At 34.3% G+C, this 22049-nt stretch overlaps 1 protein-coding gene across 8 annotated transcripts in view; it reads right to left on the bottom strand.

Annotated features, from left to right (window-relative positions):
* The window catches only part of TBC1D5 (TBC1 domain family member 5), a 587710-nt gene that overhangs the window by 380264 nt on the left and 185397 nt on the right, over nucleotides 1-22049 (bottom strand). The window contains exon 4 of one of the 8 annotated variants that reach the window (XM_034994045.1): nucleotides 15238-15280. The exons of the other annotated variants lie outside the window; for them this stretch is intronic. The gene's annotated coding sequence lies outside the window, so the exon portion shown is untranslated. The remainder of the gene's footprint in view (nucleotides 1-15237; nucleotides 15281-22049) is intronic. 8 annotated transcript variants of the gene reach the window in all.

Below are 22049 nucleotides of genomic sequence, written 5' to 3'. Positions count from 1 at the left end.
CAATATCGGCAACACCTGAGCAACAGCATGGGAAGCTTTATTTCTGAATGGTGTAGATTTGTGGTTTTATGTAACTTTTCCCCCTTAGGCTATCTCTAATGTGAAAACCATTACTCGGTAACTAAAATTTGAGTACATAGAACACAAATCCTTCCAAATGATTAATATAAAGACCAATGATCTTAAGGGGAAAGAGAAGATAACAATCATAGAGATATCAAAGGAGCAAGCTTTTTAAAGCAAAAGAAACACCTTGGCTGGGCAAAGCTTACTCAGGTTACAGACCTCCCCCCCACCCCACCCCCGCCAAAAAAAAATTAAGTTTCAAATGCTGAAATTAAGCTTCAAAGTCATAATTCATCAAAAAAATCTGGAAATATTTCAAAGAAGAGCCAAAATAATTATAGTTTCCAAGTGAAATCAAATTGTACACATATCATCTTCCTTCCTAAATCAAACAGCATACTGAAGGATATATAGGAGTTTGGGAACTAGAAAAGAGGAGGCTAAGGGGAAGAGCACTTTGGAGGCAGCAGCAAGCAGGAAAAAAAAAATAATAATGAAAGAAGTCATTCATTCCGGGAGCAACTAGTAAAAACTCAGCATGTGCCAGGCACTGTTCTAGGCTCTGGAACAGCACTGAACCAGAAAGAAGGCCAGATCAAAGAGGGCTTAAATGCTAGTAATGGGAGACAAATATAAAAACACCAGGACAACCATGATGAAAATAAAAACAAGTTGATGGGACAGAGAGACCCTGCGGCTATTTTAGACTGGCTATTCAGGTGTCTGAGGAGGTGACATTTAAACTGAGAGCTGAGTGACAAAAAGAAGCCCATCGTGGATGGGAGTCTAGAGAAATGTTATGCCAGGCAGAAGAAACATAGTATAGAAGCTCAAAGGGAGAAATTAGCTTTAGGACAATTCCAAAATTCCTTAGGCCAGAGAAACAGTGTATCCTAACATTTAACACGGAATTTTGCATTTTTCAGTGTTTTTGTTTACTATTAATTATGTTCTAGCCCCAAATCCTGCCTGAAGGACAGAAAATAAACTTTTAACTATAACTCGGGGAAAAACACAAAACTGACTATATGGTAAATGTTCACTCCTTACTGGATTAATAGACTGAGCACAAGTATAACCAGCATATTTGGGACAAAAGAGAAAGAGAGGGAGATAAGAAAGGAGAGGGAATAGTGTCATCTGTCCCTGCTATTTAAAGAATAATTCATAGTCGCTGTTAAAAGGTTATCAGTCAATACAAAAAGTCCTTAACCAAAGCCATATGAACTGCCATTCCTTTACTTAAATATGTTCTTTGTAAAACTATAACATTCTATTTTTCACTTATCAGATTGGCAAAAATCCAAAGTCTGAAAACACATTCTAGTAGTAATACTAGGAAATACCAGCTCTTCTTCAACATTATTGCTGGTAAGAGTAGAAAAAGGTACAACACTAGAAAGGGGAATTTGGTAGTATTTAACAATACTACAAATGCAGTTTCTGTTGATACAGAAAATCCATACTGGAAATTATTCCCAAAATATACGTGTGTCTGTGTATACATATACATATATATGCATAGACATGTCCAAAATCTCTCCAAAAACCAAGAGCAATTTCCTAATTTTGATATAGTCATTTGGCAACAAAATTTGACTTGAATTAATATGAAGCTGTTTATAGTCTTTATTTAGCCAACAATGTTATAATCATACATTTTCCAACAGAAATAGGAGCTTGTTTGTTTACCTGGTGCTTCCTCCCTGGAAATGTTCTATAATTTTGGAACATGAATCACGAATTCTAAAATCCAAAAAACTAAATTTTCCAAAACATATCTAGTCCCTCTATGGATTTCAGGTAAGGGATTGAGAATCCATATAACCTTATTCATTACAGTTTGTTTGTAAAAGCAAAATGCCAGAAATAACCCAAGTGTTCAACAGTAGGGGACTGGTTGAATCAACTATGGACAACTACTCCTTCCTGCCTTTAAATCCTATCAACGTCTATTTACTAAATACTCAGCCTACTATGTAGGTATAGTATCTTCTGTTTTCATGGTATATGCTATTTTTATAAGCAACTTTCACCTCATCTGTCTCTTAAAGAAAGGGATATAAAAACATCAGATAGGACCCACACTCTATAAGAGCATAACTATATTTGGTGAGAAAATATTGCATGAATAACCTAAGATTCAAATAGCAGCTCAAGGTCACTATATAGAGGTTATTTGTTAATACAAAAGTCCTTAGCCAAAGCCCACTATTTATCATTTCACTACTCCATTCTTTTAAAAGAAACTCATCCAGAAACATCTTTTGAAAATAATTTTTGAGAAGAATTACAGTATGTTAGTTCATGAAGGAGTAATTTGGGAAGCTTTAGTCAGAATCTGACAGGTGGCCATAGCTAATGTAATCAATGGGGGAAGCTCTCATAGGCTGGAGATAGTACATGTTCTTACAGGGCAGTGAGAAGGTAAAAGAAAGCAGGACTATAGGAAAGAACTTTATCTAAGAGGCTTAGGTTGAACATATTCTGCTTGAGGAGAACCATAGAGATCCAACTGTTCTTTTGCGGTTACTCTTCCTTATTGTTATGTTACTCAGGAACACATTCTAGAAAATCAACAAAGGTTGTTGACAATTGAATACATAAGGTTCTCTATCCTCTCCCATCATGGAGCACTTTTTTGTACTTGGGTGCTGAGTAAAAGCTTTACATAAATGGGATCAAAACTAGATTTTTCCTAAAGGGCATACAGGATTTGGAAGTTAGAAAACACATCAATTTTCTCCAAAGAATCTTTCCACTCTAGTGTCACTGACCCTTTCCTTAGGAATAATACAACCTTTCAATTTTTTCTTCATTCAAGTATTTAACAGTTGCATTTTTCTTTACTAACACTAGTTGAGAATGAATGCATTAAGTTGAACTATATGAAAAAAGACAATTTCCAATGGTTTTAAAATTAATTTCCATTACTTGTATTTTCATCATCTTCTCTTCATGTCTAGTCATTACCCAACTCAGGTTCTATTTTTACAATGACATTACAATAGCTACTGAGCCTGCCTTCACACTTCTGTTTTTTTCCCCTCAATACCACCTTATACACTACTACCAGAATAATCTCCATGAGTTCAGGGCTCGATAACGATTTGCCTTGTTGCATACCTTTCTCCTCCATCCCTGAAAGCTTATTAGAATGCAACTGTTCATAAATGACATTTTTTATTTATTTATTTTTTTTTTTTAAGATTTTATTTATTTATTTGACAGAGACAGACATAGCGAGAGAGGGAACACAAGCAGGGGGAGTGGGAGAGGGAGAAGCAGGCCTCCCACCGAGCAGGGAGCCCGATGTGGGGCTCGATCCCAGGACCCCGGGATCATGACCTGAGCCGAAGGCAGACGCTCAACGACTGAGCCACCCAGGCGCCCCCATAAATGACATTTTTAAAGGATAATCTTAAATCAAGTCTTATTTATCAAAAGAATAATGCATTTTCAACTCTGATAACTTACTTTATTAACTATTTAGGAAAACATTTCATAAATGATTGTTATAGACTAGAAAACTCCCTAAAAGCATGAAGTGACCATTATTAACTGCCCTTAGAACAATAATTTACATACAAAGTGAATTACATGCAGTGATCATTTTTATTATTTTGGTAAGTACAAAAAGTAGGAATAAAAAAACAAAAGGAGGGGTGCCTGGGTGGCTCAGCTGGTTAAGCGTCTGCCTTTGGCTCAGGTCATGATCCCTGAGTCCTGAGATTGAGCCCAGCATCCCATCAGGCTCCCTGCTCAGCAGGGAGTCTGCTGCTCCCTCTGCCCCTCACTCTGCTTGTGCTTATGCGCCCACACATTCTCTCTCTCTCAAATAAATAAAATCTTAAAAAAAAAAAAAAACAGGAATAGAAAGAAGGATAAACAAGCAGAAGGAACATTTAAAACACTGGTAAACACATAGACACGAAAAGCTGAAAGTGCAGGAGAAGTCAAAGCAAACTTAAATTTTTATACTGTTACAAAACATATGTCAAAAAACCTAAAGTACCTTCCTCCTTCAGCACAAAATAAAAATAAAAAATAAAAATTGCTTAACATGAATGAAAAGCATGTTATGCACTGATAAATGTTTAAGTCATTAGTAAAAGTCCAAGTATTGATTCTAATTATTTGATGGTAATAGAACTAGATAAATAAATGTAAATCAAAAATTAATCATAATAAACATTAGGAAATTTCCCAGTAACAATGTTTACAAGATAGCTATGAAACCTGGGTAGTGATGTGAGGCTTAGCAAAAAAAGACTCCATTTGGGACCTATTGTCTTGTTTTTAACAGAGCCAAATTCCTCTATCTATAAACACATTACCAGATGAGCCTTTTTTAAAGAATCCTTGTTTTGCTAAAATTCTATTTTATAGTACTTTAACGAATCAAAACTATGACTTTATAAGTAAATAAAGTCAACTCTAACACCAAATCTTTAATAAAACCAAACTCCTTTTACCCCAAAACCTCAGAGGATTTGCTCTCATGACGATTTTAAAATCAATTTGTTTATGTAAATTGCAGTTTGAGTTCATGGAAAAAGAAAAACTCTATGGAAAACAAAAACCTAACAGACTGTACAATATAAAATTATCACCTTAAGTTATAATTTAGTAACAATAATGGCCAAGACTGTTTGAATAGCATTTAGGAGAAACCACTGATTTAACAGCACATAAATATCAAATGGACTTTAAATGCTTTTAGTAATCATACACAAAAGACCAAAAAAAAATTTGCATGGGAAATGGATTTCAATGAGGTCAAAAATTAATGGTCATGAGCAGGTTGAATTCATGCAGTTATATGTAAGCGTTCAAAAAAATAATAATCCCATAATATTTATTGGTTATGAACACCAGATTGAATGGGAATGAGAAAATTAAAGAAAAAGAGGGTACTTCTCTAGGAGTACCCTAGAGAAGCTAGGAGTAAACTGGTAAACTCATTCTGTAAAGGGCCAGATAGTAATTATTTTAGGCTTTGTGGGCCAGTCTCTGTCTTAACTACTGTACTCAACTTTCCTGTAAACTAACAAGCATGGCTATGTTATAATAAAACTTTATTTATGGCCACTGAAATTTAAATCTCATTGTTAAAAAAGAAACAGGACCAAAATGCAGTCACTTGTGCTTAGCCCCACATCGCAAACCAAGACCTAATAACAAACCTAATTGCCGTTTCAGCCGCTCCCAGGAACATGACCCTTAATCAGTCAATTTGGAATTACATGGTCAGCACTAAGGAAGTAATCTGTCTGACAGACCCCTACCTTCCCCCAAAGGATGCCTGAAACAATTTATTTACTCTTTGCTAGAAAAACTACTTTACCCAACCTCTTTCTTCCTATAAAAATCCATTTTGTACAGATCCTCAGAGTTCCTTTCTGTTGCCTAGATGGGATGATGTCCAATTCACAAATCACTGATCTTCAAATTTACTCTGAATTTTGTTTCTTTTTTTTTTTTTTAATTTTATTTACTTTTGAGAGAGAGAGAATGACACAGAGAGAGAATGAGAGGGGTGAGGATCAGAGGGAGAAGCAGACTCCCCGCTGAGCAGGGAGCCCGATGCGGGACTCGATCCCGGGACTCCAGGATCACGACCTGAGCCGAAGGCAGTTGCTTAACCAGCTGAGCCACCCAGGTGCCCCCCTGAATTTTGTTTTCTAACAATATAAATGCTCATGTGTCAAGAAATATCACTTTCCTTTTGACTATTTTAAGACATTAAAAACTGTAAAATTCAGGGGTACCTGGCTGGCTGGCTGTAGAGCATGCGACTCTTGATCTCAGGGTTTTAAGTTCAAGCCCCACACAGGCAGCAGAGCTTACTTAAAAAAAAAAAAAAGTAAAAGTCATTTCCTGGGTTTGAGGGTTGTACAAAAATGGATGGCAGGCCAGACTTGGCCCATGAAACTGATTTAAGTCAACCTATATTCTAATCATGCTTGATCACACTGCCATCCTTTAATAGCAAAATAGAAATTAGACCCTTTTATCTCCCTCATTTTTTACATTACTCCAATATTTTAGGATCTATCTCCCACTTTCTATCATCAGAGTCGTCATTTCCCATTTAAATGTAAAAAAAAAAAAAAATTTAAAAACACTATGTGATCTCAATACGTCTAGTAATGAGTCACACCTCTAAAACCACCCTAGAATAGTACTACTAGAAGGAGTCTTTTTAAAATGCAAGCCTAGCAGGCGCCTGGGTGGCTCAGTCGTTAAGCATCTGCCTTTGGCTCAGGTCATGATCCCAGGGTCCTGGGATAGAGCCTGGCATCGCATCCGGCTCCCTGCTTAGCGGGAAGCCTGCTTCTCCCTCTCCCACTCCCCCTGCTTGTGTTCCCTCTCTCGCTGTGTCTCCCTCTGTCAAAATAAATAAATAAAATATTTTAAAAAAATAAATAAAATGCAAGCCTACTCCCATAATTTGATCAGGTAGAGATACCTTAAAAAAGAAAAAATAGACCATTTGAAGAATATATTAATAAATTTGATTTAATATTTAAATATAAAGCATTTAAATCACAAGCACAAGCAAAATAGAAGTTCTTTACAAATCCCAATGGAACATTTCCAAATTTCATATAGAAAAGGGGACAAAGGTAATCTTAATACTGTGAAAATATAAAACCCACATTTGTTGACCACAATACAAATCTAGAATTTTTTCAAAAAAATCCTTGTTAGATAATCAGAAATTGAAACAAATTCCACTTCTAAATAGCTTATATAACAAAATCATCATATAGTAAATGAAATAATGAGTTAATGGATCTAGACTGAGCATCAGTGGCTGCCAACATTTAAAATGATATTATGTGCCTCCTGATGAAAGGACACAACAGCACCTATAATCTTGCCTAAGAGATTAAGCCTAAATGCAATCAAGCTCTGATGCTACCTGCCAATTTAAAGAAAACATAGAAGAAAATGTTTAACTGCACCATAAGCATGCAATCAGTAAAATCCAGACTGCAGTGAACTCTACAGGTCAAACATTCCAAGTTCTTCACTAGATCACTTATAAAGAAAAAATAGTTGGAGGAAATTATAGACTAAGAAAGACTTAAAAGGCAAAAATAAGTTTTTAAAAATTGGCACCTAAACTGGTTTAGAGATGCACACCTGGGTAAATTAAAACCATAAAGAAAAGTAAGTTATTATTCTCAAAGTCAGAAGAGTGGTTAATTTTTTGGAGGGAGAATGGGCGCTGTAGTAAAGCATTTGTAAGGGCTTCTACGGTGGCTGGCAAAGCTCTATTTCTTGACCTGAGTGATAATTACAAGCATATCTGTCTTAATAATGATTTACCAAGGGCGCCTGGGTGGCTCAGTTGGTTAAGCGACTGCCTTCGGCTCAGGTCACGATCCTGGAGTCCCTGGATCGAGTCCGCATCGGGCTCCCTGCTCGGCGGGGAGCCTGCTTCTCCCTCTCCCACTCCCCCCTGCTTGTGTTCCCTCTCTCGCTGTGTCTCTCTCTGTCAAATAAATAAATAAAATCTTTAAAATAAAAAAATAATAATGATTTACCAAGATACCCATTTGCTTTTATAGTTTTCTGTATCTGTATTCTATATTACAATGAAAAGATTAAAAACAAATTAATGAAAGCAAACAATAACATCCTAATATCAGTTGTTATAAGAAAGGGGATGTAATACCAGACCTAGTAAGATTTTTAAAATATAGGGGCAGAAAAAAAATAATATCATCTACAACTTTTTCCCAACAAATTTGAAGATCTAAATGAAATATAAAGGAAAATTTAAAAAATGGATAGTTTTCTAAGAAAAGTCAAATTTCCACAATCAATTCAATAAGCTGCAAAGAACCTAAATACACCAATAATTTTAGAAGATATCAGAAATGTGGGGTGCCTGGATGGCTCAGTGGGTTCAGCGTCTGCCTTCGGCTAAGGTGATGATCCCAGAGTCCTGGGATCAAGCCCCATATCGGGCTCCCTGATGAGCAGGGAGCCTGCTTCTCCCTCTCCCTCTGCCTGCCACTCCCCCTGCTTGTTCTCTCTTTGTCAAATAAATAAATAAAATCTTAAAAAAAAAAAGATATCAGAAATGTAATCAAAGATTTTCTTCCAACACCACAATGTGGCTTACTCCCAACCAAAGGTGCCTGGATTATAGTGTGGGTAAACTTTAACAAACTTTCAAGGAATTAATAATTCCTATTGTTTAAACTGTTTCATAATAAAAAAAAAAAAGGAAGGTGTGTATCCCAACTCATTTTATGTTAGCATGACTCTAACACCAAAACCTGACAAAGAGTACAAGAATGAAAATCTCACAAAATACCATGACCCAGAAGGAATCTTTCAAGAACAAGGGCCAGCTAAATAAATTAAACTAAACTAACAACTATCTACCTACCTACCTATTTATTTATTTATTTTGCAAGGGCAATTTAATATCAGAAAACTTATTAACTGATTGCATAAGGAAACTAAAGGAGAAAAGACCATAACATCATTTCACTGGATGTAGCAAACTTTTGATAAAATTTAACACTCATTCCTAATTAAAAAAAAAAAAAAAGTAAAAAACAGAACATTCATTCTTCAATAGAGCGCTTATTAGCATGGAAAAAAATATAAATTGTAGATATAATAGTAAAACATAAATGCATTTTTCTTAACACTCAGAAACAGTCAAGGATATTGGCTCGAAATGCTTTTATGCAACACTGTTAGGGAGACTTTAGCCAGTAGGTCAAGTTAAAAGAAACAAGAAGTATTAAACTCTGTATACCCACCACTACTGATGAGGACCTTATCAAACCTTCACCTCTAGCTCTATTTTAAGTACTTAGCACAGATAAATGGTTGTCCTATTTTTCATATGCGCTTTAAAAAAAATTAGCATCCATACATCAAATCCTGAGTTCTCAAGTTTTGAAAACCCTGCTTACAGATTATTTTAATTTTGAATCTATCACATCACAGAGTAACACCCTAGTGCTGAGTGAAAAAGAAGAAAATAATAATAACAGGTCAAAAAATCTAATTTGATTGAAATCAGTATCAAGTAACAAGACCGATTTATCAACTAACACATTTTCTTTCTTTTTTTTTTTTTTTTTTAAGATTTTATTTATTTATTTGACAGAGAGAGAGACAGTGAGAGAGGGAACACAAGCAGGGGGAGTGGGAGAGGGAGAAGCAGACTTCCCGCCGAGCAAGGAGCCCGATGCGGGGCTCGATCCCAGGACCCTGGGATCATGACCTGAGCCGAAGGCAGACGCCCAACCGACTGAGCCACCCAGGCGCCCCCAACTAACACATTTTCTAAAATATTTTTCATACACTGCTATTTTAAGGGAAAAAAAAACTTTAATAATTCCAGCAAAGTAACAAGACTGCCATTTTCTTTGGAATAGTTAAATAAGTACATGCATGGTTGGCTGTTGAAATAAAAATCGTCCCAAGAGATGACGTGGTGAATCAGGGGTTGAGAAGAATAAACCCCAAAGAAAACGTCATTTCTAAAATAGCATTTTTCTATTTTCACTTGTTGCTTCTGTTAACAATCACTAGTTATTTATTTCCCCCAAATAAAACAAAATAACACAACATATATATGGTATATTTCACATGCTTTATAAAAAAGAAATCAAGTTATCTCTGTTTCTTTATAAAGGACAACTATCTTTTCATTATTTTAAAATCAAGAAGAATTTCGTTTTCTTTCATTTTATTCATATGCTTCAATTTAGTTTCCTTTTTGTGTTCAAACTAGTGCATTTGGTAAATTTTGCTGAAAAATATATAATCCCATATTTCCAGAAAAGGTGGAAATGTTAAAAAGCCAAACTTTCAAACTAAGGCTATATGTATTCTAAAAGAGCAACAATCTTTTTCCTGATATTCTCTTTAATTACTGTAACTATAATGCAGCAAAGTTGCCACATTACAGTTTAGCAAAATATCTGAGGTCAATTTTTAAGCACTCAACATTCTAAAGGAAATGAAAGTAAGGCCATTTTAAAGTGGTCATTTCATACATACAAGAGTCCTGTATTACACATCTCTAACAGTCTACTATGAAAATGTGGAATCATATACTTAATGTTAAAAATACCACCTCACCATAAAGAATTAGTTATGACACCAAAAGACAAATATATATTTCTAAAAACTGACATGATTTAAATGGAGACAAATTAGAAAACAAAAACAAGATAAAATAAAACTCACCAAAAACAAAGCTGTTCACAGAAGGTAACATATGTAACAGGACAGAGTTCTGAAGATTTGATATATATACCAGGGAACCCCTCTATAGCAAATATTAAAACTAGTAAAAGTGGGGCTGGGCCTTTGGTTTACCTTTTGGTATAAAACACTGACCTAGGTTTTTGAAATAAGAACCTTATGAGCTAAGAGATAGTAACCAAATGTACTTTTTTAAGTTAATGATATTAAAGAATGAGCTAAGAGATAGTAACCAAATGTACTTTTTTAAGTTAATGATATTGAAGACTATAGTAAATTTCAAACAAACTATGTGAGATTAAAAAATGAAAAATTTAATCCCTCTTTCCTTTAAAGCCACCCTTTCTCCCTCCTCTCTGTTTTTCTCTCTCTCTGGACATACACACATATAAATGTTTAATTAATTCATTTTAGGAAGTTGAGTTGGTAACAAAAAAATTAATAAAATCTTGTATAAACAAACTTAGAAGGCCTTTCTATTTAATTGACATTTACTTTTTCAATATGAAAATTCTAAGTCAACTTCACTAGATACCAGTCTGCTCCTAGATATTTTGGTAAACAAAGAAATTGTCTTTTTAAATTCAATAGCCAGAGAAGGAATGTCTTGAATATAAATGACTGAATCACTGTCCTACTATGTCTCATACCCTAAATCATTACTATATATACATAAAGCATTCCCTATGCCTACAGTTTTGCTGATAAATACAATTCTGATTCTCTGACTTTGTCCTAGCAAAATGCTCTAAACCTCATAACAATTATACAATTGGACAATACATACTCCTTATAACTAAAGAATCCTAAAGTAATCCATTCTGTTTCCAAATAGACATTACTTGTCCAGACTTTTTTGTCTTCAGTATTCCACAAAAGAGTAATTACTAAAATTAGTGAATGTTGCACAGTTCTTATTCAGGAGAATAACCTGACTAAAGCAGACCACTCACTAATAAAGTGCAACTTAATAAATCATGTGGAATCTTATTTTATTGAAACCCTTACTAACTCCTAGCACCATCTGTTACCATCAAAACTATATGACAAGATATGATATATAATTAATAGGTAAACAACAATCTAATTAAAATGGACAAATACTCCATGTTCCTGCCATTTGGGAGCTCTAATTACAGACTAAATTTTAAGCTTGAATTAAATATTTAAGCTTGAAAATTAACTTTCCTTCTCGAGCCCTGAATGCATTAATACAGATATGTGAAGCGACTTCCTGATGGGAACTTAAACATGTAATTTAGTTTCATCAAAGCAGTTACTAATTGTTAAGCAGCAGTACCTTACCATATGTACACAATAGCTATTTAGAGCTGAAAAGGTGGTTCTAAAGCACCCCTCTGCAACCCTTTCCTGACATAAATATAAAATGTATATACAGCACAGCAGTAAATACTACACATTGAAAATAAATTACTTAGAGTCTTCAGCTTTCAATGCTTTCTGAAAACAATTAGAAATTGGTCTAAATAAACAAAATATACCTATATTTGACAAGGTAAAAACCACCGCAAGTATAAAAGGCCAAAAAATATTCAAGAACAAAAAGCATCCAGGTATAAAATTCTTAGATTACACAAAATTAATTAAAAAACCCTGACCTATGAATCAAAATAACAAGATAGTATACTAATTCTTTTCTTCATACCTAATCTCTTCATAGAACATAGCAGACTTTGTTAATAATGTTCTAGAAAGCATTTAGAAATAAAATAATATAAAGGTGAACCTTTTTTCTACATTTTTCATTCATTTTTGAATGTGGGAAGAAAAAATTTTAGAACAAATGACCCTGACAAGCACCTGTTTAAGAAAATAAATTCTACAAGAATGTAAGAAATATACATTTTCATTGCTATTTTATATTTAGCAAATAGAGAAAATGAGAGATTGGTAAAGAAAAATATGTATATATTACTCTTTTTAAAAACAGGTTATTCTAATTCTTTATAAACATAACAAACAATAGCAAGTCAGATGTATTCACATAATTTGGTTAAGAAAAGAGAACACCATCAAGGGGTTATGGAAACTGGTTTTGTTTATATATTAAATATTTCTTTGTTAAGAATTAAATTCTATTTGCGTAACTTTTTAGGTTGTACTTAAAACTACCTGAGTTTTACAATTACATAAAAATAGTAGTATAACCACACTGTTTAACATTCAAAGCCAAAGACAAATACTGTAACACCTGCTTACATTAAAATCTCCTGTATTTGAAATTTTTACCAAAATTTAAGTGAGTTAAAATTTAAATCACAAAAAGATCATTTAAGATTCATTTAAGAATGAATAGAAACTTTTTGTTCTGTTTTGACAATAGGAAATGTATTTACTATATAATTCATTACTTGCGTTCTAGGTTTTTGCTCAAGAATAAGTTTATTACCTGTCTTTTCTTACCAATATTTGCTTACATCTGTTCTTTCCAAAAGTTGCCATTATTTTACTCAAGCTTAAATTTTTATTCATGAGAATGATGGAATATTTGATGTTCCTAGAATACTGATGATCCCTATCTGAATATAAGGATACTCTTTCAATTTCAAAAAATATCACAGATCTGCCCTACACTCACAGACTTAAGTGTACTTTCAGTCTTCACTAAGTGACAAAATACACTAATTAATACACAAAAAGTATGTGTGTTCACGGATGCCTTGTCATTCCCCTATAGTTTCACAAAGATTTGTAGCCACAGACTGGCAAATACCCACAGAAGAAAAAAACAAGGACACTCCCTGAACAGTCCTTTGAAATGAATATATATTTTCATGTTATTCTACATCACACAAAGATTAGCAAATGAAGGCCAGTCAGTAAATATTACTAAGAGATAAACTCTGTCCTACAAGATTTGATGAGTATACAAAACCTGGATGACTCACATTTAAGTAGCCGGGTTCTTTTTCAGACATTAAATCATTCAACTGGAAGATAACAGAAGTTCCTCCATAATGCAGGCTAGAAAAGTCTATTCAATTTTATTTAAAATCTGTATGCTGTAAAAGTACATGCCATGGAATTTACTAGGATGAAAACTATACAGATATGCAATTCATGACATATTGATTCAACATATTGAACTGGTTTTTAAAACTAATTTATATAAATGATTATAATAGTCTATATTATGTTTAGCCCTTGAGGCATATGGTAGTAAATTTGAATTTAATTTTAAGTAAATTTACATAAATATAAAAAGTTCAGTAATTTTTATCCACCCTGCATATTGAAACAGAACAAATAAACAGGAGGAATGTACTTTACAAATGCACTTGAAGCCCAAGTTCAAACAAACCAGAAATCTAAGTTTATTTCTTAAAAAGAAACCAAAGAATGACTGACTTCTATAAGAAAATAAAGTCATAAAGTAAGTACTACTGAATATTATGCAATAATTATTTACGTATTTATAAATATAATTCATAACCATGTATTTAGCAGTAAATATGATTTACATTTACTATATACTCTAAAAAACATAATGTGACTCAAAACTCTCACACTAATGTATGGTATACATATATTCAGATGGAACTACCAATGAAGACAGGAATACAGTAACTCCACTTCAGAGAACTTATGCACACTTTACAAAATGAAAATATTTTTATTTTTTAAGTTATTTATTTGTTTGTTTGTTTATTTTAGAGACAGTGTGAGAGAGAGAGCATTGGGGGGGGGGCGGGGACAAGCAGAGGGAAAAGGACAAGCCAGACTCCATGCTGACACTGAGCCCTGAGCCTTGGGAAGCAGGGCTTGATCCCATGGCCCTGAGATCATGACCTCAGCCAAAACCCAGAGTCAGCAGCTTAACCAAATGAGCCACCCAGCAGCCCCAAAATGAAAATACTTTTAAAGACAATAAAGGTTTCCTTGGTAGTTACTAAAAAGTCAGAGATCCCATCCTTTGTGTAAGGATAGTTCTACCTTCCCATCAGTAGGGGGTCAAGCTCTGAATAACTTCGAGAATAAGCCAGAAAACACACAGGCTCTGACCATGGAGTACAGGCATTGTGTGAAATTAAGCAGTCTTGATAATAAAACATCGCACCTTGAATACCCCTCTTCCTGGTTCCATCAAATAACTAACTGGCTCATATAACCAGAAATTCTAAATATATTAAGCAAATGATCCCTAAATTTGGAGTTTATAGTTTCAGTATTATCAGAGGCATTTTCAAATGCCTATCATTCGCCACGTGCTTTACAGATACTTTTTCTACTTCTCGGAACTATCTACAAACTATATATTATGCCCATTTTACAGAAGAGGAAACTAGCTCAGAGACTAATTATCTTGCCTAGGGTCACACAACAAAATTCAGATCTCTAATGACAAACATTGTTGTTTATGACATTTATTCTGAAAAATTTCAAACATTCAGAAAAGTTGCAGTAATGTTAGAGTGAACATTCTTTACCCATGATCTAGATCCTATAACTGACATTTTATTATACTCATTTTATCACAGACCTATCCATCTATCCATCAGACTATCATTTATTAGCATTTCAAATTTGCAAATGCTATATTATTTTTTCAACATTACAAATATTTTTGAATACACAGAAAAGGTGAAAGAATTTTACAGTGAACATCCACCTAGAATCTTCAATTACATTTTTGTATACTTGCTTTATAATATCATTTCACCCATCCTTCTTCTAACAATAAATTTTATTATTTTAATTGTCTGAATTATTTGTTGCAATTCCCAATCCCCTTCTACAAAGGGACAGCTACTGAAGTTTTTATGTATTTAAAACTGTTATCTTACCTTTATTACTTTCAGTTCAAGAAATGTTTGGCTATACATGCTTTGAATGTTTTTCATTTCTCTATTTTTTCTATCAAGTATAAAAACACAAACTCTTCAGAAGAAGGGAACTCACCTGCTTCTCTTCTGAGAAAAAAATACCGAGATATTTTCTTAGGCTACAAGAGAAATTGAAAAAATAGCCCATAGAAAAACAAGTTCTTGGCAGGGGGGGGAAAGACCTGCACTCCCTGATAAACGAGTAAATTTATTCAATCAAGAAACTGGATATACGAGTGGCTCAGAAACTTTACTTTGCAGAAAAGTTACACTACTAAAATTAAATTATTATATCTTTATACTTTTAGATGGTATTTGTGGTTGTGATTCTACGATATATACATATAATTGTCATCTTCTGTTAAATTTTATTCCCAATTCACATGATAGGATTTCAAAGTATCAGAATTTCCTGGAGTTTGTCTATTAATCTTAAACTAATATACCACTTCATCATCACAATTCCCTCTTAACTCCCTCACTCAGTACAAGTGCTTTCAAACTCATTGAAATATCTAGTTCTTTGACTTCATTTAATTTCAATCCCTTATTCCCCTTCTAGTTTCACTTCCTTCCCAATCAATCCTGGATTATATGAGCTATTACTATCTCAACTCGTGTCTTATCAATATATTGTCCTTGTTCTGCATCTATCAGCTGTTATCTTTTCCTGAATTCTTTCAAAGACTTGCTCAATTTCAGTCAGCTTCTCTGACTCTACAATCAATTTGCTGAAAGCAGAGGAGATAATGGACAAGCAGGAATTACTTGCTATTTCTCACCAACTGAATCCCACATCCACTGTAATAGCCAAGGAGGTACACCACTCAGACAAACTGCTGTGAGGAGCACAGTTCACTGACAATTTCCAGCTGTCACACCTTCAAGATTCACAGCAGTGTTCAAGCCAAGGCCATATTCACCTCAGTCGGAGAGGGATGCTAGAGGAAGACCACTCCTGTCCAACACAAGGTATCTCTAATGGGCAAAAGTTTCCCTGCCCACCCCCAACTAGATGTTAATTTTCTCAACTGCCATTCTCTGTCCTATAAAGTGCAAGCTCCTAAGGAAAAGAATCATACTTTAACTTGGTTGATCCAACCCCTAGAATACTTTTTGCCACCACTAGTAACTAAGCAAAAAGTTTTGTGGAAAGAAAGAAAGACAGAAGTGGGGGGGGGGGAGAAGGAAGGGGGAGAGAGACAGAAAGAGAGAGAGGGAGGGAGGGAGAAATAAAGAAAAAGAGAGAGGAAGGAAGGAAGGAAGGAAGAGGGAAGTATAAGGGAGGGAGGTGGGAGGGAGGGAGAAGGAAAGAAAGAAGGAAAGAAAAGATAAAGAAAAGAAAGGTTAAAAAAAAGACCTTAGTACTTCCATAAATTTGTGAATTATTTTACAAAATAAATGTAACTTATACTTGCTGGGTCTCACCTTCATCTCTTTGATGGTTAATATTGTATGTCAAATTGATGGGGCTAAGGAGTGCTAAGATGGCTAGTAAAATGTTATTTCTGGGTGTGTCTGGTAGAGTGTCTCCAAGACATTAGCATTTGAATCAAACGGAGTAAAGAAGATGCCCTCACCAAAATGAGTGGGCATCATCCAATACAGTGAGGGCCTGAATAGAACAGAAAGTGAAGGAAGGGCAAATTCGCTGTCTCAGCTTCAGCTGAGATACTTAGACTCAGACCAGGACTTGATGATCTCCCTTGTCCCCACCTTTGTCACACCAATTTTCAGGCCTTCAGACTCAATAAACTGCACCACAGGCTTTCCTGGCTCTGCGGCTTGCAGAGGGCATAACTGTGGGACTTCTTAGCTTCCACAACCACATGAGCCAATATCTGTTTTATATGTATATCTCCTATTGGGTCTGTTTCTCTAGAGAACTCTACTAACCCACAGTGCAGGGTGCCAGACCCCTATAAGCTGTCCCCCAGAACATTTCGAGGAGTCATCCTGAAGTATCTCCTATGTATTCACAAGCAAGACCAATCAGCTAGCAGTCACTTACCATGGCACATTATCATCTCACCCCTCTTTGTGCCTCTCTGTGTGGTACTGAGGTCTGCTGGCTCCGTTCCCTCCAAACTGAGTTTGGGCGGGCCTCATCTGTTCCTTCCATCCAGGTATTGCCTTTGCTCTGGATTGTTGACTATCGGTCGCCACTGTCACTGACAGAGACCACTGCAGCTTCTTCAGCATATATCCACTCTCCCAGAGCCCTGCATCCCCTCTGCTCTAACTACTGCTCTGTCGAGTAGCACTGCTGTCACCCAGGGTGCCCCACATCTTTCTAACACTGCCGCACAATGCAGTCTGTCAAATGCCAATGACTCTGTGGATTGTGGCAAAAGAGGAGGAAGAATGCCTTTCTTCTTTCTTGGGTCTCTGAGCTTAGAGTGTACAAGAGCAGTATTGCTTGACCCCAAGCATCTTACAGTATTTCTCCTTATCTTCCTGTTCTAACTATTTTTTTCTCACAGCCCACCCGCCTTTCTATCTCCAGAGGTCTCTGACATAAGGCGTAAGAGCTCTAGACCAGAAAACAAAACAGACCCCAGGTTGAATTCAGAAATGCTTCCTCTGTGACAACTAATACTTTATCACCAGGTCTGGCTCTTTATTCTTTAATTTGCCTTTAAAAAAAAAAAAATCGCATTTGTTCCTTCACATTATATCAGCAGACCATTCCTGCTGGTCACCACATGCCATATATGGCTGAACCCCTATAGTAGACACAATTGAGGTCCACACTGGGAATATTCTACCCAGAAGAGTCTTAAACACTAAAACAAACAACAACAAAAACCAAAACTATTTAAACATGGAGGAAGAAGGGATATTCCACGTTTCTCAGACTTAATATACTCCATTAAAAATTTCACATTAAAATTTCTGAATTATATATGTCACTCAAAGCAGCTTTCCCACTCAGAAATAAAAGTCTCCCTTTTGGGAAATAGTTCACAAATTAACATTTTTATCTGAATTTTAGTGTGACACAACGGTGTCACACCACCTACCCACAGCACTTTCAGCAGAAGGCATTCATTCTGCCTCTGTCAACATTCCTAAAGGCACTTCCAGACAAACATCAAGGTAGGAAAGGGATGGCTAGAGAGAGGGACTGTAAGCAATAATCCTCCTGGCTACAAATTACCAGTAAGTTTATCCCTACTATGGGAGGATTCCTTCTTTATGCCATGAGAACACAGGAAAGAAAAAAAGCTTTTCCTGCAAATTGTACAGTCAATTCAGAATCTACTTTAGAGGGTAGTATGTACCAACAAAGTATGAATATAAATGAGAAAAAGAATGGACTAGAGGAAAAAGATAATAATTCAAATTCTCTGAAAATAAAAGCAAATTTTAGACAAAATGTGCAATAAATATCAACATTACTGTACTTAAATTCTATTTAAAAAAGGACATACATTTAGAAATTAAATTCCTGGCTTTAAAAACATGATAAATAAGCAAATGCTTTAGGTTAATATATTTTTCCCATCAAGCACTTTATATAAGAAAATTTTCTTTAAAGCTCCATTACTAACAAATTCCAAAGTGTTCACTCACTAAAAATAGAACTCTTTATATTTTATTTTGATACTTTTAGCCATGTCATAAATTACATATTTTTTAGATTTTACCAATCTATCCTCCTAGAATTTTTATATTTTGGTGAAGAAAAAAGGAAGCCTGTATGTGTTTAAAACTGCACGACTTTAAAATTGTTCTTTACAACAACTACATCTCAATCTTAAAAAAAAAACAACAAAAAAAACGGGAATGAGGAGGAAGAGGTTTTAAAGGCAGGAAGGAAATAAAAATGGACGAGGATTGAGGCAGTATGCTGTAGATTTCAGGTAATTTTTGAGGACTGGATAATTTTAATCTAAAAAGTCTCAATTCAATGGTAAATATGTATTTTTTAAAATAGCACACTTTACCTTAGAGAATCTTTATGGTGGCATTTTTTAAATAAGCAAGAACAACAGAAAAAAAAAAAGTCTCTCCTTATGTTGCATTTATTCAATTTGTGGGCTCCTACTGCAGGTGGTCCTTCAGACAATATCATAAAAGATGTCTAAAACAAAATGGGTAAGTATGACCATTTATTTAAAATTCAGGCAGTTTTTCAAAATTCTATTTCTATTCATAGTGTCCAATTATCTACAAGATATATACAGGCTGCAGTACAAGCTATTATGATTGATTGATTTTTTTTTTAAACAAAAATACTAGCACATATATACACAAAATGAATCTTCTCTCCCCGCAAAGTATCCGTTTTGGGCAGCTATACATCAATTCCACTGAAGAAAACTCAAAAAGAGGCATTCCTAAAATACTTTGACTAATGGATTATGTATACATCTTCCCAAGGGAACTAACTACTTCAAAGGAAATAGCACACATTTGAATAAATAGGCTCTGATATATTTGTTAAAAAATTCGCCTCACTAATTTATTGTCACATGTAATATAGAAAACAAAACTGCAAAAGACATAAGGTTCTCTGAACAAATAAATTTTCATTTGAAATTTACACATTCAAAATAAATCTTTCCTTGCTACCCAAGAAAATGGAAAGTGGTAAGTGATAAGAAGTTAAGTATTATCAAGCCAAGTAAGGACGAAAGGCCATTATACCCACTACCTTTTGAGAATTAAGTGACTATTGAGGAAAAAGAAAAATACCTTCAAATCTACAGCAAGCATTCTAGAACAAATAGCAGGAAATTCACTAAGGGTAGTTTCTGAAGTCTGCACATACAAATTTCTCACATTTTACGAAGTTTTACTTCATCTTTTACTTTTAGTTGTAGTATATGCAGAAGTGGTTCCAACTAATAACCAGTAATTCATTAAAAATGTAACTCATCTTGAAATACTACTACTAGAAAAGCAAACTAATGTCAGTTAGAGTTTAGTACTTAGAGTACAGTAATTTTTACTCTAATCCATGCAGTGTTTTCAAATAGGTATAATTAAAAACTAACTTAGAATTACTGTATCTATGCATCTATAGAAACATCCACACAAACATTTTAAAATATATATATTCTTTAATTCATCTCAATCTTAAAAACTCTTACCAAAGTAGATTTTATTAAAAAAAAATTTTTTATGCAAGGCAGTTAATTTTACCTTCTTCTGTTTATTTGTTACAGAAATGGTACAAAACAAATACTTTGACCACAAACCCTGGGTATTCCATGCCTTCAATCAAACTACTGCAATTAATATGAAATTCTATATACAGAATATAATGCCACATAAATAGTATAACAGCCAAGTCCTGTCTGAGAAGCCATATGTTTTTTCCCATTGTTCAAAAAAGGGAGATGACTTCCCGTCACTTATGTTTCTGATTAGCAAGGTGATTTATGCCACAATCACTAAAAATGCCAGCAAGTGAATGAGAAAATGCATAGTGACTGCACCAGATGTGCACAATAAACAGGAATCCCATTGTAATCTCTGGTACTTAGTTTATATGAAGGTAATGTAGGAAACACTCTTGGATATGGCAAAGTCACTCTTTTTTTACATTTGACTATAAATGATATGAAATAAATTGTGTGTTTTATACTTTATGGCATGTATACATTGATAAATTAGGTACCATTTTGTATCCCGACTTATCTACAAGACAAACCTGGCTAAGATCATGGGGATTAATTGCTTCAGAAGTGTGAAATGCAGCTTTTCCATTCTTTTCTGCACACTCAGTGAAGAAACAATGATTAATCACTGTTTAACTATTCTCTGGAGGATCTACAAGATTGCCAAAGCAGGACTTATCCTCATAAATCCAAAAAAATACAGGTTTAGATTTGTTGCCAACAACTGAAAGAACATGAACTTAAACTCATTTGTTATCAGATTAAAATAATGTCAAGGTTTTAGAACCCCACTGGTACACAATTCACTTTCAATCGGTAACTACAATAGGAAATTAGATTAACACATAAGATACAACAAAAGCACATGTATTTTATAAAAGTAATAATGAAAGTATTTTTTTAATTATAAAATATCATCAGTTTAATAATGTCAACCAACATATTATTGAACTTGAGCTGATAATCTCCCTTAAATACTTCATTTGCTCTGTGCTATTTATAAAAAATAAAATACATGCTATCAGATGAAAAACACTTTTAAATGGTTATTTCATACGGAAAATGGCTACCTATTTCCAGAAATTTTATTCCAGACAGCTACAGCTGAATGACAATTACGTGGATAAAATTATTTAGTTCCAATAGAACTAACAAATATACTTATGTCTTTATAAGACTGTAAATGTAAAACTCCAAACTTTAAGCCTATACTAAAAATGATCCAAAGATAAGTAACATTTTGAACAGAAGTACATAAAAAGAGAGGTTTCAAATACATTCCAAGTAATTTAGGCTTTCAAAATATCCAGCCAATATTTCACTACATGATGAAAAAATTAAGTAACTGTTGAGGCAAAATTAGTTCATGTCATTTATAAAATTATGAACACATTTCTAATAACTAAACCTTATTTTGCCTCAACAATAAATAAAATGTTAGTTTCATAATGGTCCAGTAATTACAAATTAAAGTTTTCTTTAAAATCCTCTTTAAATGAGTCAGCCGTTCACAAACTACAAAGTATTCCTAAATGGGAATACCTAAAGTAAAAACTTCAAATTTCTATGTAAAGTAGAAATACAGTCACCTCTCAATTATAAAGGATCCGCTGTCTATTTGTCTGATTATGTGTTCATATAACTTCTCCCTTCCAATTCATGATGCTTCTTTCAGGTCTTCTAGGTACCAGAAAAGACTAGCAGAACTACAAGGAAGTAGAGCTGAAACTGTTGGTGAATTTCACTGTCCATTAAATCT

Source organism: Mirounga leonina, unplaced genomic scaffold, assembly GCF_011800145.1.
Source record: "Mirounga leonina isolate KUSES-001 unplaced genomic scaffold, KU_Mleo_1.0 Mir_115, whole genome shotgun sequence".
Taxonomy (NCBI): domain Eukaryota; kingdom Metazoa; phylum Chordata; class Mammalia; order Carnivora; family Phocidae; genus Mirounga; species Mirounga leonina.
Note: the sequence above shows the minus strand (reverse complement) of the source record. Positions and strands in the feature narration are given on the sequence as shown.